The following is a 22,115-nucleotide window of genomic DNA, read 5'->3' as shown; positions in this document are numbered from 1 at the left end:
ACAATAGGAATTGGACTACAAGTTGTGTAAAGGATCATTGGTTAAATGGATCAACTCTATAATTTCTCTTTAAAGTATTTTTCTATGCCCATAGTTCTAGAGAAAGGAAGCAAGGAATGGAGTACTAAAGAATGCTCCATGGATCTTTAGAAATTTGACCGTGTATTCATAGAAGTCGAAACACAATTTCAATCCATGGGAATTTATTTTACAATCCAAACCCTTGACCTCAAGAACAACTGCCATCTCTATCAAATCTTCGTTTTTTAGTTGTCATTCTATTTTCTACACTTATGGCCTCATCTTTGTTGGCTAGTTTTCATCCAAAAAAAAATTATTTTTTTTCATTCTACATAGTAGAAAGTTTCCTCTTCAATTGTGGTAGACCAAACATATTCTTTAAAGTGGGTGTCAATGTATAGTTCAATAGGAATCATCTTAATATGCACTACCTTGATTTTTAAAAATAGATATAAATTGGAATATTTATAGCTTTTTTCTATCTCCACTATGACCTTCATAGCTATTTGTCCTTCCAAAATTTCGTGAGAACATTGTATAAATTAGTTAAAATTTTATCCAATTCGAATGCAAGGACCCAATAATTATTGAAAAACAAGGTGGTAGAGGATAAGGAGATGTATAGAGATGCATCCAAAATAAGAAAGAACAAAGAAAAAATTATCCTTAGCATATGTTGTTTCATCAAAGGATGGAACAAAGGGTGACTTATGGTCTAGGGGGCCATCAAATCAAGATAAAATTGGAATTATAAAAAAAAGATGCATCAGTCAACCTATTGCAAAGGTTCTAAATAGGAGGAGCATGGTTAGGAAGAAGAAGGGAAGAAAAACTAACAAACAAAAGAGGGAAGAATTGCCTTTAGAGAAGAGGTTATCTAGTATTAAGGATTGGATATGAAAATCTAGGAGAGGAAACACCTCCTTGGGAAAGAGATGAGCATCACCACTTTCAACATAAAGGGTTGAAACTCTCATAACAAATAACACAAAATCAATCACCCTCTGTATAAGGTTTTGTTCAATGTGATTTTAATGCAATTATCAAAATTGATGTCTTCAAAATTTTCAAAATTCCTAAAGAGTTGTAAGTCATGGGAGGATTGGGTATTTTATGGAATCCTATGAGAGAAATAATTACATAAATTGAAGCACACCAAAACTAGCTATTTTGCAAGGTTAGTCTATATTCCTCCAACATCACTTTGTTTTTATTTAATATTTATGTGCACATTAAAACAAAGATAAGTAGGGGGTGTGGGAAGAATTATCCATCAAAGTGGAATACCATCTAGGTGGTAATATGATATTAGAGGAATATTTCAATGCAATCCTAAGACTGGAAGTGAAATGTTGAGGTATTTGTAGATAAAGTGTGGCTATGGTTGACTTCATGAGATTTGTAGATGTTAATAATTTATATGATTCACAACCAAAGAATTGATTGTACAATTGGACTCATACAATATTACGCTTTACTAACATTGGAAAGTGATTGGATTAGTTCCTAGTTTTCACAAAATGGCTAGACTAGCAAGCAAGATGAGAGATCAAAATTATTCAAATTTCACTTTAAGATAATTTATTTTTAATGCTACAAATTGTGAATATTTGAGGAATGAAAAGATCCACTTTAAGTTTGAAAGGATGTAGCTGAGGATGGAAGATCTATTGAAACTCATCAAAAAGTGGTGGAATTTTTTTTTTAAATCAACAGGCACTAAGAGCTTCATATTTTTCAAGATGCTAGCTCTTATCAAGAAGAAATTGAAAGAATGAAATGTCATATCCTTTAAAAATATCTTCTTGGAAAAGGAGCGTGTTGAGAGAGATTTCATAGCTTTTAATAAAAATATTAGTCATCTTGGTATGTTTTAGGAGGATTACCTCAAAGAGAAAGAATCATTAGCTAAAGACTCAAAATCACTAGCTAGGGTGGCGAATATTGGAAGGCTAAATCAAGGGAGAGTTGGTTAGAGGTTGGAGATCTCAACACAAATTATTTTTAAAACTTAGTAAAATCTAAGAGAATGATAAATAGGATCAATAAAAATGAGGAAAAGTTAGGAATAAATATTATGGCTGGGTAAAGAGATTATTGATTTAGTTGCCAAAATTGAGGACAAGTTAGGGACACACATTATATGTGGTAAAGAAATTACTAGTTTAGCTATCAAGTTATTAAAATTAAGCTTGCTTCAAATAATGACTTTAGTAAAGTTAATTATAGAATAATCTTGGAGCATATAAAACATTTGGTAAGTGATCAAAATAATGTCATTATTATGCCACCATTCAAAGAGGAAGAAATGAAGGTGACAACCTTTCAGCTTCACCTCTTAGAAAAATAATGTCTCAACATTGCATTTTCATAAGGTTATTATTTATAGTAAGTTTTCATTTCAGCATAAATTAGTCTAAAATTTTCCTATAAATTTTCATTGCAAGATTAATGTCTAGATTTGAAGATATTAAGGTTTCTATTTTTTAAAGTTGCAAATGAAAGTTTTGGGGTCACTTTTGAGGGCCTTAGAGGCTCTGAAATGGCACAAAAGTGTCAATAACTACTATATAATGTTATAGCTTAATGGATCACATTGCACTTTTTTCAACACTCTAAATAGTTTGTCAATCAAACAGCTAGTTCTAAAGTTATGGCCTCTATAAGTAGGGTGTCTTGAAATAGAAATTATAAGAATGTGTTGGACACATAAATGAGTTATAAAAGGTAGCTACACATGTTGATGTGTGTGTTGACACATCATGGGTAATGTTAGATTGGCAATAAGTTCAACAACACTTTTTGGGTGGTACTAGTTCATGGTTTTGTAATACCATTTGGCGGTTTCATGTATTGTATCTCCCATATATTAGGTGTGTGAGATGGAGGTTTGTCTTATAACTGTTGAGTTGCCTCGAAACGCCTGATGGTGATACTCCTATGAGAATAGTTCTCTCCAAGTATATTGTACTTTATTTTTTATTTTTAAATAATATATTGGTAAGTTACTCTAGGAGTGTGTGGTTTTTTTCCCAAAAGGGTTTTCCCAGTTTAAATCACCATGTTGTCATATGCATGCCATTTATGTTTATTTCTATTAATTTTATAATGTTTGTAATGATCTGTAAAAAAATTGCATTACCCTCCTCTCAAGATTAGTGTAGGAAGTTGTCCTATTACTTAACTTCTTTACACGTCCTAATGAGGCTTTGGGGTCCGATGATTTTTTTTCTCTTTTCCACAAATGTTGGAACATTGTAGATAAAGATATATGGGAGCTAGTGGAAGACTTCAAGGTCAAGAACAAGTTTTTAGAATACATCAACAACATGGTAATATCTATCATTCCAAATAATAGTTTTGTCATACATTTGTGGATTGTAGGTTAATTTATTTGTGCAATACTATATCAAAAGATCTTATCAAAGGTGATGGAAAAAAGATTGAACAAATTATTGAACAAAATTATAGAAGAAAACCAAAATAGGTTTATTTTTGGATGAGAAATTATGGATAGTATTAACATAGCTAATGAAATCATTCACTCTGTCATGGAATCTAGGAAAAGTTCCATATAAAGTTATATATTAGTAAGGCAAGTATGATTGAGTAAGTTGCCATTTACTACTTCAAGTAATGGGAAAGTTCAATTTTTGTAGACAACGGTTAGATCAAATTTTATAGTGCATCTCCTTATCTGATATTTTTTCTCAGTAAATGGGACCTTGGGTGGATTTTTGTAAGCTTTATAGGGTTTGAGGAAAGAGAACCCCCTATCTTCTTTCCTCTTCATCATTATGGCCAAGGCATCGAGAGGGATAATGAATCATATTGAGAGCATCAAAAGGTGGAACAGAGTTAAGGTAACCATACACATCAATCACATCACTCATATCCAATTTTCAAATAATAAATTTATATTTAGAGAGGATATCTTGCAAGATGCTAAAGAAATCAAAGATACCCTAGATACCTATAGCTCACTTTCTAAAAAAGTTCTCAATAGAGATAAAACCAATATTTTTTGTTTAATACTAAGAAATTTTGGCAAACAAGGATTGCAAATTGTTTGGGCTATACAATAGAGAAGATGCCAAAAAATACTTAAGGGGAAATGACTTTCAATAGTTGGAAAATTCATGATGCTCAAAGTTCTTCTAGGTGTGGTCCCAATCTAATTAAATTTTTGTCTTCAACTTTTGAGTAAGTCAGTCACTACATTGGAAGATATCTTTGAGATTTATGTATGTGAGGGCTCAAACGATCACCATTAATTCTTTGGGATAAGGTGGCCATACCCTTGACTCATGGGAGAGACATCCCCATCTAGGAAATGATTCAAAGCTAAAAATGATACAATAAATTTTGGAAAGATTTGCAAGGCCGAAGGTGTTGGAATACCTAGTAAAGAAGGATAGCCCATCTAGTATTAATTATGAATGGTTAGCCATAAGCCTATGCTAGTGGATGAGACTATTAAAGAAAATTCAGAGAGGACCATGATAAAAGTAAACTAACTTTAAACTTGGAAGAGGACAAAAGTGTATGAAACAAAAAAAAGTCTGGGTAGTATTTGATAAAGTTTGAACTACTAGCTATTGAAGGCAACCAGAGGTTAGATATTTTCTAGAAAAAAACATGGTCCCAATGTTTGATGCCTTTACATGGGCAATTTTACAATCTTGACTGGTGATAAAATGAAGAGAATTGATATAGAAGGGCGAAGTTGGTGTCTACTTTTAAACCTAAATAACGAAACTAGCAACCATGTCTTTCTCTAGTGTTCTTTCATGGCTTGTTGTTAGGATTGGGCTCAAGGAAGACTAAACTAGCATGGACCAAGGTGTGCATACATTGTGGATTTTCTAGCTTCATGACTAATTTTAAATTAAAAATACTTCTAAGGTGGGTTACGAGTGATGATCCTATCCATTGTGATGTTGCATATTTGGAAGCGGCAACATGGGTGTATCTATTATGACCAAGAAAATGGAGTATAGACAATTAATTAAAAAGTTCAGAATCTTGAACAATAAGGTATTCAGGAATGAAGGTGCAAAGTTTACTTGGTGGGATGGTGAAGTTAGTAAACAATGGTTAGATTTAAAAGTTTCTGTAGGTGTAGGAAATGAGAGATGCCATAAGAATGATAGATGCATTTCCAAATGAATAGCCCCACCTAGAGGAAAATTGAAATTGAACTTTCATGGGGCCTCGAAGAGTCGATATGCATTAGTTGTAGATTTTTGATGGAGGGAAATGAACATTGGATAGGAAAACTCTTTCCTTTGTTTGAATGGCTTGTGCTAGAGGCCATCATCAGAACTGTGCATGATGGTTGGGTTTATGTGGTTCTCTTTGTCAATGCAATCCAAATTCTATACATGATTGTACAATTTTTTTTTATGTTTTAATATAAGGAGTTGTCCTATTTGATAGCACTTATGTATTAAAATAATAATAATATAAATTTAAATATTTCATATATTTTTAATAACTAAATTTTATATTATTTTATCAACAATATTTGCAAAATAATGGGATGTTCGAGTACCACACTTTCTATGTTTTAGAAAAACAATTTTTTTTTGCTTTGATTCAATAGTTTTACTTGGCTTTTTTGAATTTAAAGTCTTTAGTCAATACTTTCGTGTTAGATTTTCCTTATAGTCAAAGAATGTGTGTAGTCAAGAACAAACAAAGACCAACTTCTGTCTAGACTCATAGGAGGGACATCTCCCTCTAGTCCATGATTCAAAGCTAAAAAAGATACAATAAGTTTTGGAAAGATTTCCAAGACCCATCTAGTATTAATTATGAATGGTCTGAGACATTTAATGTTTTATTTTGGTGAGAATATTTTTTACGTAATTATATGTTTATAAATTAAATATTTTAATATTAAATCTGATTTATGATTTAAATTTTTTCTTCATCTAATATCTAATTTTATATTTTCTTTTTTTATTAGTCATTCATCCACCTAAATTCACACTTATTTGAATAAACCACAAAACCATATCCAAATTTCTAAAAGATCATATATTTTCTCTAAATCTTCAAACAAAATCTAGTAAGTGTAAAGTGGAAAATAGGATCCTAGTGACTCCCCACCTAGAAGAGAGAAAGGAAGCCACTAGGATGATTTTCACTTGGAGGAGGACTTTACATTCAGAAGAGGGGTTGAATCCACTAGATCCAAATCTAAGAGAGACAAGGACTTGAATACTAAGTGGATTGCAAGTGGTTGGGGTGTGATTACCCTCTTTTGTAAATGAGAAAGTTGACTTGTTGACTACATGGAAATGAAAGAGGAAATGAGTGAAATTAGGTGCTGCCAATTCGGGATCGCGTTGTAACTTTGGATCTGAACTAATTAAATTGACACAAATTTGCCAGGTGCAAATTTGGAGAAAATTAGTTGGGACAGTGGCAAGAATGTACATGGTCCACCACAAAATCCACGAAATGAAAAGGGTTCTTCGGTCTCTACAAATGAAGCCCAAACCTGCTATTACAACTATGCACCTGCAACCTACACACAAAAAAGAGAAGAAAGGGGGATATGGATAGGGGTTTTCCTCAGTCAAACCTTGATTGAGGAATCAACCTAGAAAGAAAGTAATTGCAAATGCTTGAATGTAAACAATGGAGATGTATACCTTATAGATCTCCAACTTGTTGTTGATGATTGCTTTTCTTCTTGAATGTAATCACAAATGTTGTATGAAATGGCATGTAACATGACAAAATCCTAACACGCACACATGCTTGCAAATGCATGTTGTAATGTTACTCTAATGGATGAATGAAGAAGACTTGAATGCTTGAATGCTTGATCATGACCTTGAGATCTTGTATCTTCTCCTTATGCTCTCTATCTATCTATTTGCTATCCATTCTTTCATCATCCGTCCTTGAATGAGGGTATTGAATTCCCTTTTATACATGCCTTAAGGATTAAATTTCAACCATCGAAGGCCGACAAAGTGGAATAACAAACCCAAAAGAAAATAAGTGCATAGGAGATCGAGCAACCCACAAATAGCACCACGCTAGGAGATGGGGACATGGGTGCCACACCACTGTCCTAGGGGGACAAGGGCACCACACCCCTATCCTGTCCTCTGTTGGGGCGTGGACAGAGTATAGAGTAAATAGAGAGAAGGGTTAGAAATCCAGAAATATGTCTCGGTTAACGAAGTAGATGTTGTCGCCAAGGTGAGGACCCCAGATGTGGTTAAAATTGTAGTGGTTGCAATTTTATGACACTACATTTAGCCCCCACTTTAGCGGGAGTATGGCTTACACCACTATTGCTGGTAAAGTAGAAGAAAGAGAGATGAAGATGAGAGATGCAGAGAAAAATACCACAAGGATTATAAGACATCACTAATATCGAGGAGAAAAAAAACCCCAATCTTAGGGTCTTAACTCACACCAACATATGCAAGAGAACACAAAACAAAGACAAAGCACAAAAGGACACATGACAAACTAACTAGTCAAAGAGATCTCAAGATTAGATGTCTCAACAACTAATCAGGACACAAAGACTAATGCCATTACATAAACAAGAGAGATCACATTAAAAAGCAAAGCTGACATTATCCATGAAATATCAATAGTAAAACTGTGAGTTCATGAGAGGAATAAGAGAGAGAACATGAATACACACTTTGGTGATCCATGAGAAGAAAAGAGAAGAAGAAAGAAACCATGGACATCTCAACCCTAAAAATAGGTGATCCATGGAGAAAAGGACATGGAAAATATCGCCCCTAGAGCTTGCCTAGGTGATCCATGTAAAGAGAGAGAGTGAGAACTTTGTTAGTTCCACTCAACCTCATGTGTGTGTGCAAGTGAGGTTCAAAGCACCTCATAGGAGTCTATGACTGAGTATGATACAACCTGTATAGAATGTATAGTACAAGTGTTAATAAAGGTGTGATATCTCACTCTAAGAGACCCTGCTCTAGTTCCAAGAATAATAACCCTGCAAAAAAGAAAAGAGGCATAATCTTTCTCTAAGAGACCTTGCTCTAGTTCTAAGAATAACCCCTTGTACAAGAGAAAAGTGGCAACATATTTCTCTAAGAGGTTTCCCTCTGGTTCCAAGAATGTCTCACTATACAAGACAAGAATAAGTGAAGACATCTCACTTTGAGAGACCATGCTGTGGTTTGGAGAATGAATAACTATACAAAAAGTAACAACATCTTAGTCTAAGAGGTTTCCCTATAGTTCCAAGAATATCTTACTATTCAATGCATGAGAGAAGTATAGTACAAAGGAGTAGTGTCGGTGACCCCCCTTAAGTTGTCAACATAGGTTAATGTTGATTTCTTAAGGAAAGAAGAACAAGGATACCTACCTTCATCACAAAGAAGATATCTGCTATGCAAAAAATGTCATAAATCCAAGCAAGAGAGGGAATACTCTTCAAGCAAGGATAAGATATTTGATAAGAGATATCTTGTTGTAAGTGTAAAGGTGATCATTGGAGGAGAAGAGATCTTTTTTCAAAAAGATAGCTACCCCCCAGAGGAGTTATCTTGGACAAATATAACATCTTCTAGAACAAGAAAAGGAAAGAAGAAGAATGCAATCCTTCTTCCTATTTCTAGGTGAAAGGGATTCTTGATGAGGGATGACTCACTTTTAGCCCCCAGAGGGATGGTTTGATTTATCATAGATGTACATTACTAAGTGTAAAATAGGTTGTAGTCAAGGATTAAAACTTCTTGTATAAGAGAGAATCCTTAAGTAAATAACCAACAATTCTACACAAGGAATGGCATCAACCAATAGAACTCACAATCCACTTAATAGGGCAAAGTAGATCCCTATAAAAAGAGAGAGAAGGATCATTGCCCCCCCAAGATAAGGAACAATGAGAAGAGCCTACACAATCAGCTAAAGAGAGATTAATCATAAGAAAATGTACAATGAACTTACATGAACACATGCAAGAAAAGATATTAGTAAATATTAAATACAGGTCTCAAGAAGTGCTAATCTTTGAAAAGGAGAGAGAAAAAGCATCATATATCCCCCAAGGGGTATTAGTCATAAAAGAATACCATTGTAAGAAATGATAATCACATATGAAAAATGCAACCCCTAAAGGAAATGATGATACAAGGGAAAGGAGTGAAAATCCTTCTGCCCCAAGTGAGGAGAACTAGGAGAAACATTACACATTTTTTGATGGTGATTAATTTCAAGTGATATGTCATCCTAATGGAAAAAATCCTTTCAAGGAAGGGATACATACTTCTCAAGAGATCATTCCCTACTAAGGGGCATATCATATTTGTGAATAACCAAAACCATAGAAGAGGTAATATTTCCAAGAGAATGAAGGAATGAGAAGAAGTGCAGTATTCATTAAAGATGCCCCTTTCCAAGAAAAGGAAAACCAAGGGACAATTATATGCTCACATAAGAATAACCCTATGCAAGAAAAGAGATTGAATAATGAATGATATACCAAGATATAGATAAGTGTATAAAAAGGAGAAGATAAATAGATTTCATGTTGCTGCCCTAAAGTATGTTAAAGTGAAACAATTGTTAGACACAATGCACTACTAAGAGGGGGGGTGAATCAGTGGTTCTAAAACTTTTCCTTTTTTCAACCTATGTGTGTATAGAGGTTATGGGATCTAACACAATGCAGACTTATCGATTAGTGGGGAGAATAACATAAATACAAACACACATAATGAGATATCACATAACACCAGTATGTACGAGGAAAACCCAAGATGGTAAAAACCTCGGTGAGAAATATTGCTAGAGTCTACTACTCCAAGCCAACCTCACAATCAAACCTCTATTACAATGTTTAGGGCACCAACCCAAGGAGTTACAATGACTTCCTTGTTTATGGGCAACAACCCAAAGGAGCACCAACCCCTGATTTAGGGCACCAAGCCAAGGAGCTACAACCCCTACCTGATTTATGGGATACAACCCAAAGGAGCTACAACCCCTACACCTAGATACAACTCAGTGATCGCAATGTAAACATCAAATATAAAGTTAACAATCTTCTTACAAGTGAATCTTGTAACCTTCTCATAATCCTTACTCTGTCAGTGAGATATCTTTTATACTACACCGACTCACTCTTCTGCTACTCTCAATTGCTGCTTCACTACTGGTAAACTCTATTGGTACTCTTCTACTCTCCTTTTTCTCTACTAGATCTTCTCCTCCTTATCTTTCCTTCACCTGTACAACATTTTACTGGTCCTATATTTGCCTTCTCTATAGCTTCACTCTCCTCTACTCTGCCGGTATGGACACTACTGGTTCTACTCTGCCACTAGTTGAACTCTTCAAACTGGTTCTCCCTCACACTCAGTCTCTTCATAGATATTATTTGTCCACTTGACTGATTTTCTTCTCACATGCAAAAGTCATAGACACTTTGGAGCAGCACAATCTTCTTCTATTCAGCAACACTTAACAATGTCTTTTTCCTTCATATTTATAGCCTGGTTTTCCCACCAAAGGACAATTCAAAATATGGATGGTCAGGGTTTCCTCATCATCCTTGAGGAAAACCAAATCCAATCATATCCTTCTTGATCTGATCTCCTAGATAGCCAGTTGTTCATCTCCACCATTGTCATGCCTTCAAATACACGTTTTCCAAATATAAAAAGCACGACCCTTTTTCTTGACCTACATCTGTCAAACCACCATTAAAACCTCTATTGTTTCCTTCTCAAGGTCTTCTCACAATCTATTATTATTTCTTCGATCCAGGCACCAACAACTCCTTGATTCTTCTTTGTCGTTCATTATTCCTTGAGCCACACACCTCTGATCCAATCCGGAAATCACAGGATCCATACTCAATGCACTCCTATAGAGATACCTATATCTACATGACACTTCACCAACCTCTACAAACATTCCACCTTGACTCCATGTGGCATCCATGTTGACCATCTTCCAACTTGTCTCTTCATGTCAGTACAGATAAGATCACTGACCAAACATTCTACCAGTTCCTCTTCTCTGCCAGTTTGCTAACCCTCCCGGTATCTCACATTGTACCGGTAACCTCATCATGTCTTCTCTTTGTTGGTGGAATAGCTAATCTGGTCACCAGACATGTCTATCCTAAGCATGCACATTCGCGTCAATTGGGAAGACTTCTTCATTTGCACCTTGTCCATATTACCAGTAAACATACTTACGGGTAAACTCTCTTGATGACACCATATCATCAATCTTCACTAGGCTTCATCTTCAGTCAAGCCACATTGTACTCTAACTATGTCTGCTCAACCATGCCTTCACCCTAATCAACTCAGACCATATCTCAATTGATTTTTCATGATGACAAACTCATCACTCTTCATCTATATTTGCATCCCAACATGCCTTCTCAGTCTGTCTAGTGCACAACCCTGTTCTCATGCACTTTAGGCATTCCTTTTGTTTCACTAGTGAGAGCCTTTGAGCACTTACGTTTACCTCATCTTCTTTATCTCACCAAACTGTGATGCACATAATGCATAATAGGAGATAAACTTCACTTACCGGTAGAGTGACACCTTGTCTTCTGCATCCTACAATGCACTCATGTGACTTTCCTATTTATGCAACATCTCTTCAAATAGGAAAATTCACTATCAATCATCTCTTCCCAGGGTGAGTGCATCTTCATCTGGTGGGAGTCTTTCTATTCTTCTCATTGTCGACACTTTACTTGTTAGTTGACATACTCTCCTTGCTAGTGATACATTGTGTTGGTACCAATAACCTTACCATTTCATCCACACAAGTCAGGCACTAACTTGCGTACCAGTATCACTAGTGATCACTTTTCCTTACTTTACTAGTGTTCTACAACACAAGGTGATATCCAAGATATCACATCCTGTACTCCTTCATAACAGTGTTGCACAAACATCTCTTCTACCGATAGTCATCTCATACTGATTGATATCAATGACAACACAATTCCAACAACAATACCACTACTAATGATAAAGAACCCCCATTAAATGGGGTAATTATGTCATAGGGTGAAGAGAAACATGAAGGGAAAGGAAGTGCTAAGGCACGATGTTTTTACCAACACCCCCAATTTTTTACTAGCCCCATCGCCTCCTTGATTAGCCTAAATCTGGTATCACTTGTTAACCTTATAATAATAGGGAACATGAATGCGTCATTGATTCTCTTGTAATGCAACCTCGATTCTTTCAATGACAATTGTGTATAATATTCCCATACATCATTCTATCCTTCTTATTCCCCTAATTTGCCCTCAGTCTACAGTCCTAGAAATTGACCTAATATAGATGCAACCCAAATAACTGTAGTGTCGTAAATTGTACACCCTTGCTAGGGTGGTACAATTTCACACTTAGGTTAGCACCCGCCTTAGTGTGTATTGCATCTTGCATTTCTCATTCCCCTTTAAGAATTTAATTAATTAATTGAAGTAAATCTAAGGTCTTTTCTCATCACTTTACACATTACAAAGTTGGGCCCTTTACCCTAAGTGTGCCCCTTTTCATATTATTCCTTCAATGAATCATTTAATCATAAACCCTAATTATGTCTTATTTTGACCATTTAGGCCCGATTTCGCATATCAAAATATCTCAGAATCAATTGTAACTTTGGGATGCTCTTTAATATCATCATATCTAATGACCATGAAAATTCAGTGAAAAGTTGGTCAGACCATGGCAGGCATGCACATGGTCCGCAGCTTTTTTCCCGATATTTCAGGAGCACAATCCTATGATATGATAATGCTTAACCACAAAATATCTGTGAGAAATTCAAATCCTAGGTCAGCCTAAACATGGAATTAAGATCTAGGGTTTCATACATAAGAGCTCTCTTTCTTCATTTGAAGGGGTCTTCTTCTAAGAATCTAAGAACAGGTTCTTGGAGTATTAGAACCTTCTTTGCAGCAAAGGAGTATATCTTTGTAGTCTTGAACAACATTCAACATTCCTCCATCAAGCATTCATCAAGCATCATTGTATAAATTGGGGGATTTTGAAGATGTAGAAGAATAGGAGATCACCAACTGAGGATTGGTTTGTACCTCTCCCTTGGGGTTGGGTATGGTTTCATGTTGTTTTTAGATCTTTGCATAAGCTTCATTTTGATTCATATACATGCTTTAGATCACTTTGCATTGTGGATTTAGAGCATTGACTTTGTCAATTATAAGCAATTAGGGTTTACCCTTTAGGGTTGCTCTAGGTTGTTTACTTTCATTCTTAGGATCTTGCATATACACAAGGTTCTTGCACACACATTTTCAATACATTATTGGCAAGTCATGGAGGTAGAAATCACCAACATGGGGGTTTGACTATGGAAAATCCCTATATAGCCACCCCAAACCTTCCCTTTTCAGATTGCAGGTGTAGACACAAGAATCTAGAAGCACGTACAGATCTAGAACAGTCATCCACATCACTCAAAAACTTTAGAAGTCCAGAAAACTTATCAATGACAGGGGCATGGCACCTTGGTCCTGCCCAAGATAGCGGTGTGGCACCCTGGTCCTTCCCTCTATCAGCGGGACTTGCCAGATCAACAATTCACATCTCAGAATACCTCCTCTTAGTTGCAACTCTTGAATTGTAGAATCAGGATAGTGGCGTTGCACCTTGGTCCCAGACATTTTTGCTCAGATTTTAGACATACGTGCACCTCTGATTTTTCCTTCTGGTTTGTACTTTTTAATAGTGTATTAGTTATTCTTTGGTCTATATTCTCAGATTAGGATTTTATTGCTTACTTGCTTCCTAGGTAAGATTGCATTTTGCATCATTACTCTCTCTGATTTACAACAAAGGAATAGAAAACCTAAGAGGTAATCCATGACTCTCTATTTCTCATAAGAAGTAGCTAACGTGTGTTACCTCCCTAGGCTCTTTTGTATTCCATGAGTGTGTATGAGAGTGGGATTAGGGTTTCCATACTTAGTCTCACTTTTTCCCCTACACAATAACATAAGACGTGACAAATAATTTCTTTGTATAATGCACTTCTCTAAGCTAGTCTATGATGTTATCTGACAAAATTTGAGCCCAATCATAATATTGTCATCCACTCAAAATTATTAGCATGAATGTGTTGGTATTATGGATGACTTTGTCATGTGTTGCATTGGTTTTGTCATTGATGTCAACACTTGTATTCTTGGAGATCTACATTGTTGATTTGGATCTATGGTCATATTCATTATGTGTTCATCGATAGGTTATCTATTCACTAGAAAGTTATATTGTTCACCGGTAGTGATGATGACTTGTTATCATCTGGAGATCATTTGGTTATGTCAAAGACATTGATTGGAAACTTGGATTTGGTGTTTTGATTATTGGTCTAATCAGGTTGACAGATTTGCCTTTACCGATAGATAGGTCTAGGTTATAGACTAGTATACGTTCAATAGTCCAGATTAGTACAACACGTTATGGAGACTATTTATTGATTGGATAATATGGTAAATGTATTGAGCCGACATGTTGTAATGCATCAAGACTTATTTGTAACTAATTTTAATTATTATATCTTTAGTGATCCAACCTATACATTTGGTCTTAGGTTTTGTATAAATGTAATATCTTATTGAAGATCAGATATGTACATGGATATGGAAATGGTATGGGAGAATATTGAAGAGCGAATATAAGAAGATCCTTGTGCGAATCACACAGACATTATTTGAAGGTTAAAGGAAAGGTTATGAAGATGTTCAGAGCTTAAAGCGATACTGAATCCAACATTCCAGATGCTATTTTGTGCAGTACACTATCATTGGATTTAACCATCCAATTGTGTAGTCAGTGTGACTCCTATTTTGTGATTGAGTAGTGAGCTTTCAGCGGTTGGCCTTTCTGCATGTGTAGACCCCATTTGTATTCACATAATACCTGCAGTAGTATCATCTTATTTTGGGTAAGTTTTCCCACCATGGTTTTTCCCTTACCGAGTTTCCACCTCAAAATATTTGTGTCATGTTATTTCTCTTTTTGTTTTATACATCAAGTTTAACCGGTATTATTGTATCTATTAATCTGTTTTACTAGCACTTAAGTTGGGTTTATTGGCATTAAGTTTAAGCTGGGATAACTTGCATTTGGATTACAATTTATATATAACTGATTCACCCCCCCTCTCAGTTTTCCTTTCAGTTCTTAACAATTGGTATCAGAGCTAGGTCCTCTTTTTGCAGAAGCCTAACAACTTGAGGATATCCTATGGTAGCAAATATATTCAGGAGGGACAATCTGAAACTTGATGGAACTAACTATAGTATATGGAATATCAGAATGGAAACACATCTGAACTACATTGGAAGAGATATATGGGAAGTTACAGAGAATGGCTATGTTGCTCCTATTCTGAATCAACCTCATCCACCAACATTGGCTAAGGACTTGGAGAATGATTGCAAAGCAAGAGAAGCACTTCTGATCAACAAATTATGGGATTATCAAACTGATCTACTACTAAAGCTATTTGGGATAAATAGGAAACACTAAATGAAGGAGATACCACTATCAAAATTACAAAATTGGAATGCTACCGGGTCAGGTATGAAAATTTAAAAATGGAAGAAGATGAAAGAATTTTTGCTTTTATCGAAAGAGTTAATGAAATTATTTTAGGAATACAATGTTGTGGAGGATCCTTAAGTGAAGATGAAATTGTGTCTAAAGTTTTAAGAGAATTGCCACCGGCATATAAAATGAAAGTGATTGCTATTAATGAATTGAGAACTATGACTAATACTTCAGTTTCTAGAGATACTTTGTTTGGAAAAATTTCAGCATTTGAACTTGAAGAATTTGGTCCTGTTGCTAATGTAAAGACTAATTTGTCTTTTAAAGAATCATCATCATCATCAACATCATCATCATCTGACAAAACTAATTGGAAAGAACTTTATGCAAGAGAACTTGAAGATATGAGAAGAGAAAATGAAGAACTTAAAAAACTTGAAGCACTATTTGCAAGGAAAATGCCCATTGGTCTAGTAGGAAGTAAGTATGAAGGTAGAGAACCTTTCAAATGTTTTAATTGCAATAAAGTTGGTCATATAGCTTCCAGATGTCTTGACCGACATGCTAGACTAAGGGAGGAAGCAAAAAGATCATATAAGTGTTGGTATTTTGGTATGGTTTTGTCATTGATGTCAACACCTACTAAACTCTATCAACTCTAGCACTTTAGACAATCAGCAACATTCACCGACAAATACATAGTCACTGATATCTGGTACACCGACAGGATATAATGTTCACCGACACTTGGAATGGCATGGAAAACACATGGTTATGTCGAAGACATCTTTTGGACACCTTGCCTTAAAGATTCGTTAATTGGAATAATTGTATTTGCATATTTTCTATTACCGGCAAATAGATCTAGGATATACACCGGCAAGCTTATCTTTTCCAGATCAGCATGGCATGCTTTGCACATGACTTATTACTTTTGTAAATGCATTAAGCCAACATGTTAAATTGGTTATTGCATCAGACATTAATTTACTTGTAAATTGATTTTATTGTAATATCCTTTAGAGCCAACCTACTAAAATTGGTCTTAGGTTATGGAATAAATGTAAGATCTTAATTGTAAGATCGGATGAGGAATGTGAAAAATAGTTGTGTGAAGGTATATGCGAGAATAAGCAGAGCTATACACGCAGACATCATTTGAAGATTAAAGGAGGGTTTTGTGAAGATAATCAGAACTATACCGGTACTGAATCCAGCATAGAAAGATGCTAAATTAAGTAGTACATTCTTATTGGATTTGACCATCCAACTGTAGTCAATGTGACTCCCATTGAGCAGTGAGCTCTAGGCGCTTGGCCTTTCTGCATGTGCAGACCCCATTTGTATACACTTACTATCTACAGTAGTGTCATCTGATTGTGGATAAGGTTTCCCACCGTGGTTTTTCCCCTTACAGGGTTTCCACATACAAGTTCTGGTGTTAAGTGTTGTGGATGACTTTGTTCTTTTTGTTTCATGCATTAAATCTTACCGGTATTGAAATTAACTGTTAAAACTATCTACCGGCATATTAGACTGGTTTACTGGTATTAAGCATGAAGTTGGTTAAGTTGTTTTTGGTTTAAATTTATCTGACAACTGATTCATCCCCCCCCCCCCCCTCTCCATTGTCTCTGGGACCTAACAATTGGTATCAGAGCCTAGTCCTCTTTTTGCAGAAGTTTGACAGCTTGAGGAGATCCAATGTCTAGCAACTATTTCAGGAAGGATAGTCCTAAACTTGATGGAACCAACTATGGGATATGGAAGATCAGGATGGAAACACATCTGAACTACATTGGAAAAGATATCTTGGAGGTTACAAAGAATGGATATACTACTCCTACTAGAAGTCAGCCTAATCCACCAAATCTGGCTTAAGATGAAGAAAATGATTGCAAGGCAAGAGAAGCAGTTTTGAGCACATTATCAGATCAGAAAATCATGGGACTATCGGATAGGCTTACTACTAAAGCTATTTGGGATTATTTGGAAACACTAAATGAAGGAGATTCCATAGTCAAAATTGCAAACTTGAAAGCTTCTGGGTCAGGTATGAAAATCTGAAAATGGAAGAAGATGAAAGAATTTCTTCTTTTATGGAAAGAGTAAATGAAATTGTTTTGGGTATTAAATGTTGTTGAGGAACCTTGAGTGAAGATGAAATTTTTTCAAAAGTTTTAAGAGGATTGCCACCGGCATATAAAATGAAAGTTACTACTATAAATGAACTAAGAACAATGCCTAACACATTAGTAACTAGGGATATATTGATTGGAAAACTTTCAGCATTTGAAATTGAGGAATTTGGTCCTGTTGCCACTATAAAAACTATCTTAGCTTTTAAAGAATCAACATCATCTGCACAATCATTTGACAAGTCTGATTGGAAAGCCTTTTATGCAAGAGAACTTGAAGAAAGCAGGAAAGAAAATGAAGAACTTGAAGCACTATTTGCAAGAAAAATGCCTAAAGGTCCAATTGGAAGTAAGTATGAAGGTAAAGCACCCTTTAAATGTTTCAACTGTAATAAGATTGGTCATATGGCCTCAAGATGCCTTGATAGACATGCTAGGTTAAGATAAGAAGCTAGAAGGACATACAAACCTAACCCTGAATATCAGAGATACAAATTTAAGAAAAATAAAGACAAATCTTGTTATCTTGTTGATGAAGGAGTCACTGATGATTTTGATGAGGATCCGACAGACAATGGATGGGTCTTTGTTGCTATAACAGAAGATCAACCGACACTTACTGTTCAACCGGTAGAGCAGACCTTGGCAGCTAATATTGAAGTTAAGGATGAATGGATCATTGATTTAAGATGCTCGCATCATATGACGGGTGATAAGAGTAGATTCCTAACCTTTCAAGAGTATAATGGAGGTCTAGTAAGATTTGGAGATGATAAAGCTTGTTTGATCAAAGGTAAGGGTACAATATCTCTTGATGGTAAGCATAATACTGATAATGTTTACTATGTTGAAGGTTTAAAGAATAATCTTTTGAGTGCTGGTCAATTAGTTGAAAAAGGATTTCAGTTATAGTTCAAAAATGGTAAATGCAAAATTATGAACAGAACTGGTTTGGAAATTGCAACTAGTAATCAAACTAGAGGTAACATCTTTCATCTGAATATCAATGAAAAAACATGCTTGATTGCTCATATTGATGAAAGCTGGCTATGACATAAGAGACTCTGTCATGTAAATTTTGATTGCATAGTGAAGATTAGTACTACTAAGGCAGTTCGAGATCTACATAAGATTGTTAAACCTCACAATCCGGTATGTAAGGAATATCAATTTGGAAAACAAGTTGGAGCTACTTTCAAAAGTATTCTAGAAAAATCTAATAATGCTCTTGACTTAATTCATACTGATTTATGTGGTCCAGCTAGAACTAAAAGTTTACAAGGAGATAGATATTTTATGCTAATCATTGATGATTATTCTAGAATGTGTTGGGTTACTTTTCTCAGAGAAAAATCAGAAGCACTTGGGAAGTTCAAACTGTTCAAAGCAATGGTAGAAAATGAAACTGGCAAGAAAATCAAATGTCTAAGGAGGAGAATTTACATCTAAGGACTTTAATGCATTCTATGAATTGAATGGAATCAGAAGACAGCCATCAGCACCCCAGACACCACAACAAAATGGAGTTATTGAAAGGAAAAATAGAACTATCTTGGATGCAGCTAGAAGTATGTTATCAAAAGCAAATCTACCACATGTATATTGGAGAGAGCCAGTAAGTACAATGGTCTATACATTCAACAAAGTTCACATCAAAGGTGAAACCGATAAGACACCTCATGAACTTTTATTTGGTATTACTCCTACACTTAAGTATTTCAGAATATTTGGAAGCAAATGCTATATTAGAAGAGATGAGTATATTGGAAAATTTGATCCTAGAAGTGATGAAGGAATATTTCTTGGTTATTCATCTAAGAGTAAGGCATATAGATGTTTTAACAAAAGATTGCAGAAAATAGTTGAGAGTACAAATGTAAAGATTGATGAACAATTCAGAGAAACTCCAAGTTATACAGACTCTAAACTGGTAGCAGAAATACTGACAAATGAATTTGTACAAAATCCACTGATACAGAATGAAGATCCAGGTACACCGGTATCATCTAAAAATTTCACTCTGAATGAGGAACAAAAGCAAACCAAGACAGCCTAGTATGTAAGATTGAATCATTCTGAAGATCAGATAATTGGAAACAATGATAAAGGAGTTATGACAAGAGGAAGATTGGCAAATGAAGAGGTACGTCTTATTTCTCAAATTGAACTATCATCTGTTAATGAGGCATGTGAAGATAAACACAGGATTAAAGCTATGGAAGATGAATTAGAACAAATTGAGAAGAATAACACTTGGACATTAGTTCCCTAGCCTAAAGATAAAAATGTGATTGGAACCAAATGGGTATTCAGAAACAAACTTAATGAAGATGGTAAAGTCATCAGAAATAAAGCAAGACTAGTGTGTAAGGGATATTCTCAAAAAGATGGAATTCATTATAATGAAACCTTTGCACCGATAGCTAGAATTGAGGCAGTCAGATTATTCTTGGCTTTTGTAGCACACAAGAACTACAAAGTTTATCAAATGGATATTAAATGTGCATTTCTGAATGGAGATCTTGAAGAAGAAGTTTACATTGAACAACTTGATGGATTTTATTTGACATAAAACAAAGATATGGTTTGCAGGTTAAGGAAAGCCTTGTATGGATTGAAGCAAGCTCCAAGATCTTGGTATTCAAGGTTAGATAAGTATCTTTTGAAGATTGTTTTTTCTAAAGGTATTGCAGACAACAATTTATATTATAAGGTGACTAATGATGACATCTTGGTTATAAATTTTTTTGTTGATGATATAATCTTTGGAGGTGAAAATGGATTATGTGAAGATTTTTCTATTGAAATGCAGCAAGAATTTGAAATATCTATGATTGGAGAAATAAAATTCTTTTTAGTATTGTAGATCTCATAAACTAATAAAGGTATATTCTTGAGTCAATGTAAGTACTTGAAGGAATTACTAAAGAAATTTGGAATGGAAAACTTTAAACTAGTAAGCACACCTATGACTACAAAGGACAAATTATCACTAAAAGATGAATCTACACCTGTTAATCCAACTAGGTATAAATCTATGATAGGAGGTTTACTATATTTGACACAAACAAGACCTGATATCATGAATGCATTATGTATTTTTTCAAGATTTCAGAGTAATCCTAGAGAAAATGATGAATCAACAGTAAAAGGAATTTTCCGGTACTTACAAGGGACTACAAATCTTGGATTGTGGTATCCTAGAGATGAAAACTTTGAATTATATGCATACACATATGCAAATTGGGCAGGAGATGTGGATGATAGGAGGAGCACCACAGGTGGAGTATTTTTTCTTGGAAACATACTAATTTCTTGGTTAAGCAAGAAACAAAGTTCTACATCTTTATCAACCGCTGAATCAGAATATATTGCAACAACAACAAACTGTACACAGGTATTATGGCTTAAACAAATGTTGAAGTACATAAAGGTAAAATGCAAGGAACCTATAACTATCTATTGTGATAATACTGTAGCAATTGATATATCTAGGAACTTGGTATTACACTCTAAAACCAAACATGTTTCTATAAAACTGAATTTCCTAAAGGAGAAAGTTGAAGCAAAAGAGATAAAACTGGTTTATGTGAATACAAAAGAGCAGATTGCAGATATTTTTACTAAACCTCTACCTAAGGCAACTTTTGAATATCTCAGGGATTAGCTTGGGGTTATACCCCCACGGGTAGAGACTTAGGAAGTTGATGATTGTCATCAACCAACAGAATTAACAAGAGAAAATCTTTTACTCCAGTCTTTGATTAGGAAGCTACTTCTCAGGGGGAGTAGTTGGTATACTTTATTGGTTGGTATTTTGCAAATGTTCTTACTTTGGCATTTGATGTCAAAGGGGGGGAGATTGGATATGAAAAAACACAGGAAAAACACAAGGAAGACACATGTTACTCTCAGGGGGAGAGACTGTTACTTTAAGGAGAGACTATTCATATCTGAATTTTGGTTATAATTTCCTTTTGGGAAATTATTGTTTTTTGGTATTTGGCATTTCTATTTTGCCACTTTGATGGTTTTTCCATCTTGTGTTTCCATCAATGCCAAAGGGGGAGATTGTTGGTATTTTGGTATGGTTTTGTCATTGATGTCAACACCTACTTAACACTATCAACTCTGGCACTTTAGAGAATCAACAACATTCACCGACAAATACAAAAGTCATTGATATCTGGTACACCAGCAGGATATAATGTTCACCGACACTTGGAATGGCATGGAAAACACATGGTTATGTCGAGGACATCTTTTGGACACCTTGTCTTAAAGATTGGTTTATTGGAATAATTGTATTTGCATATTTGCTATTACTGGCAAATAGGTCCAGGATATACATTGGCAGGCTTATCTTTTCCAGATCAGCATGGCACAT

The sequence above is a fragment of the Cryptomeria japonica genome, chromosome 7, assembly GCF_030272615.1.
Source record: "Cryptomeria japonica chromosome 7, Sugi_1.0, whole genome shotgun sequence".
Taxonomy (NCBI): Eukaryota; Viridiplantae; Streptophyta; class Pinopsida; order Cupressales; family Cupressaceae; genus Cryptomeria; species Cryptomeria japonica.
The sequence above is the reverse complement of the archived record's forward strand: the minus strand, read 5'-3'. Positions refer to the sequence as shown.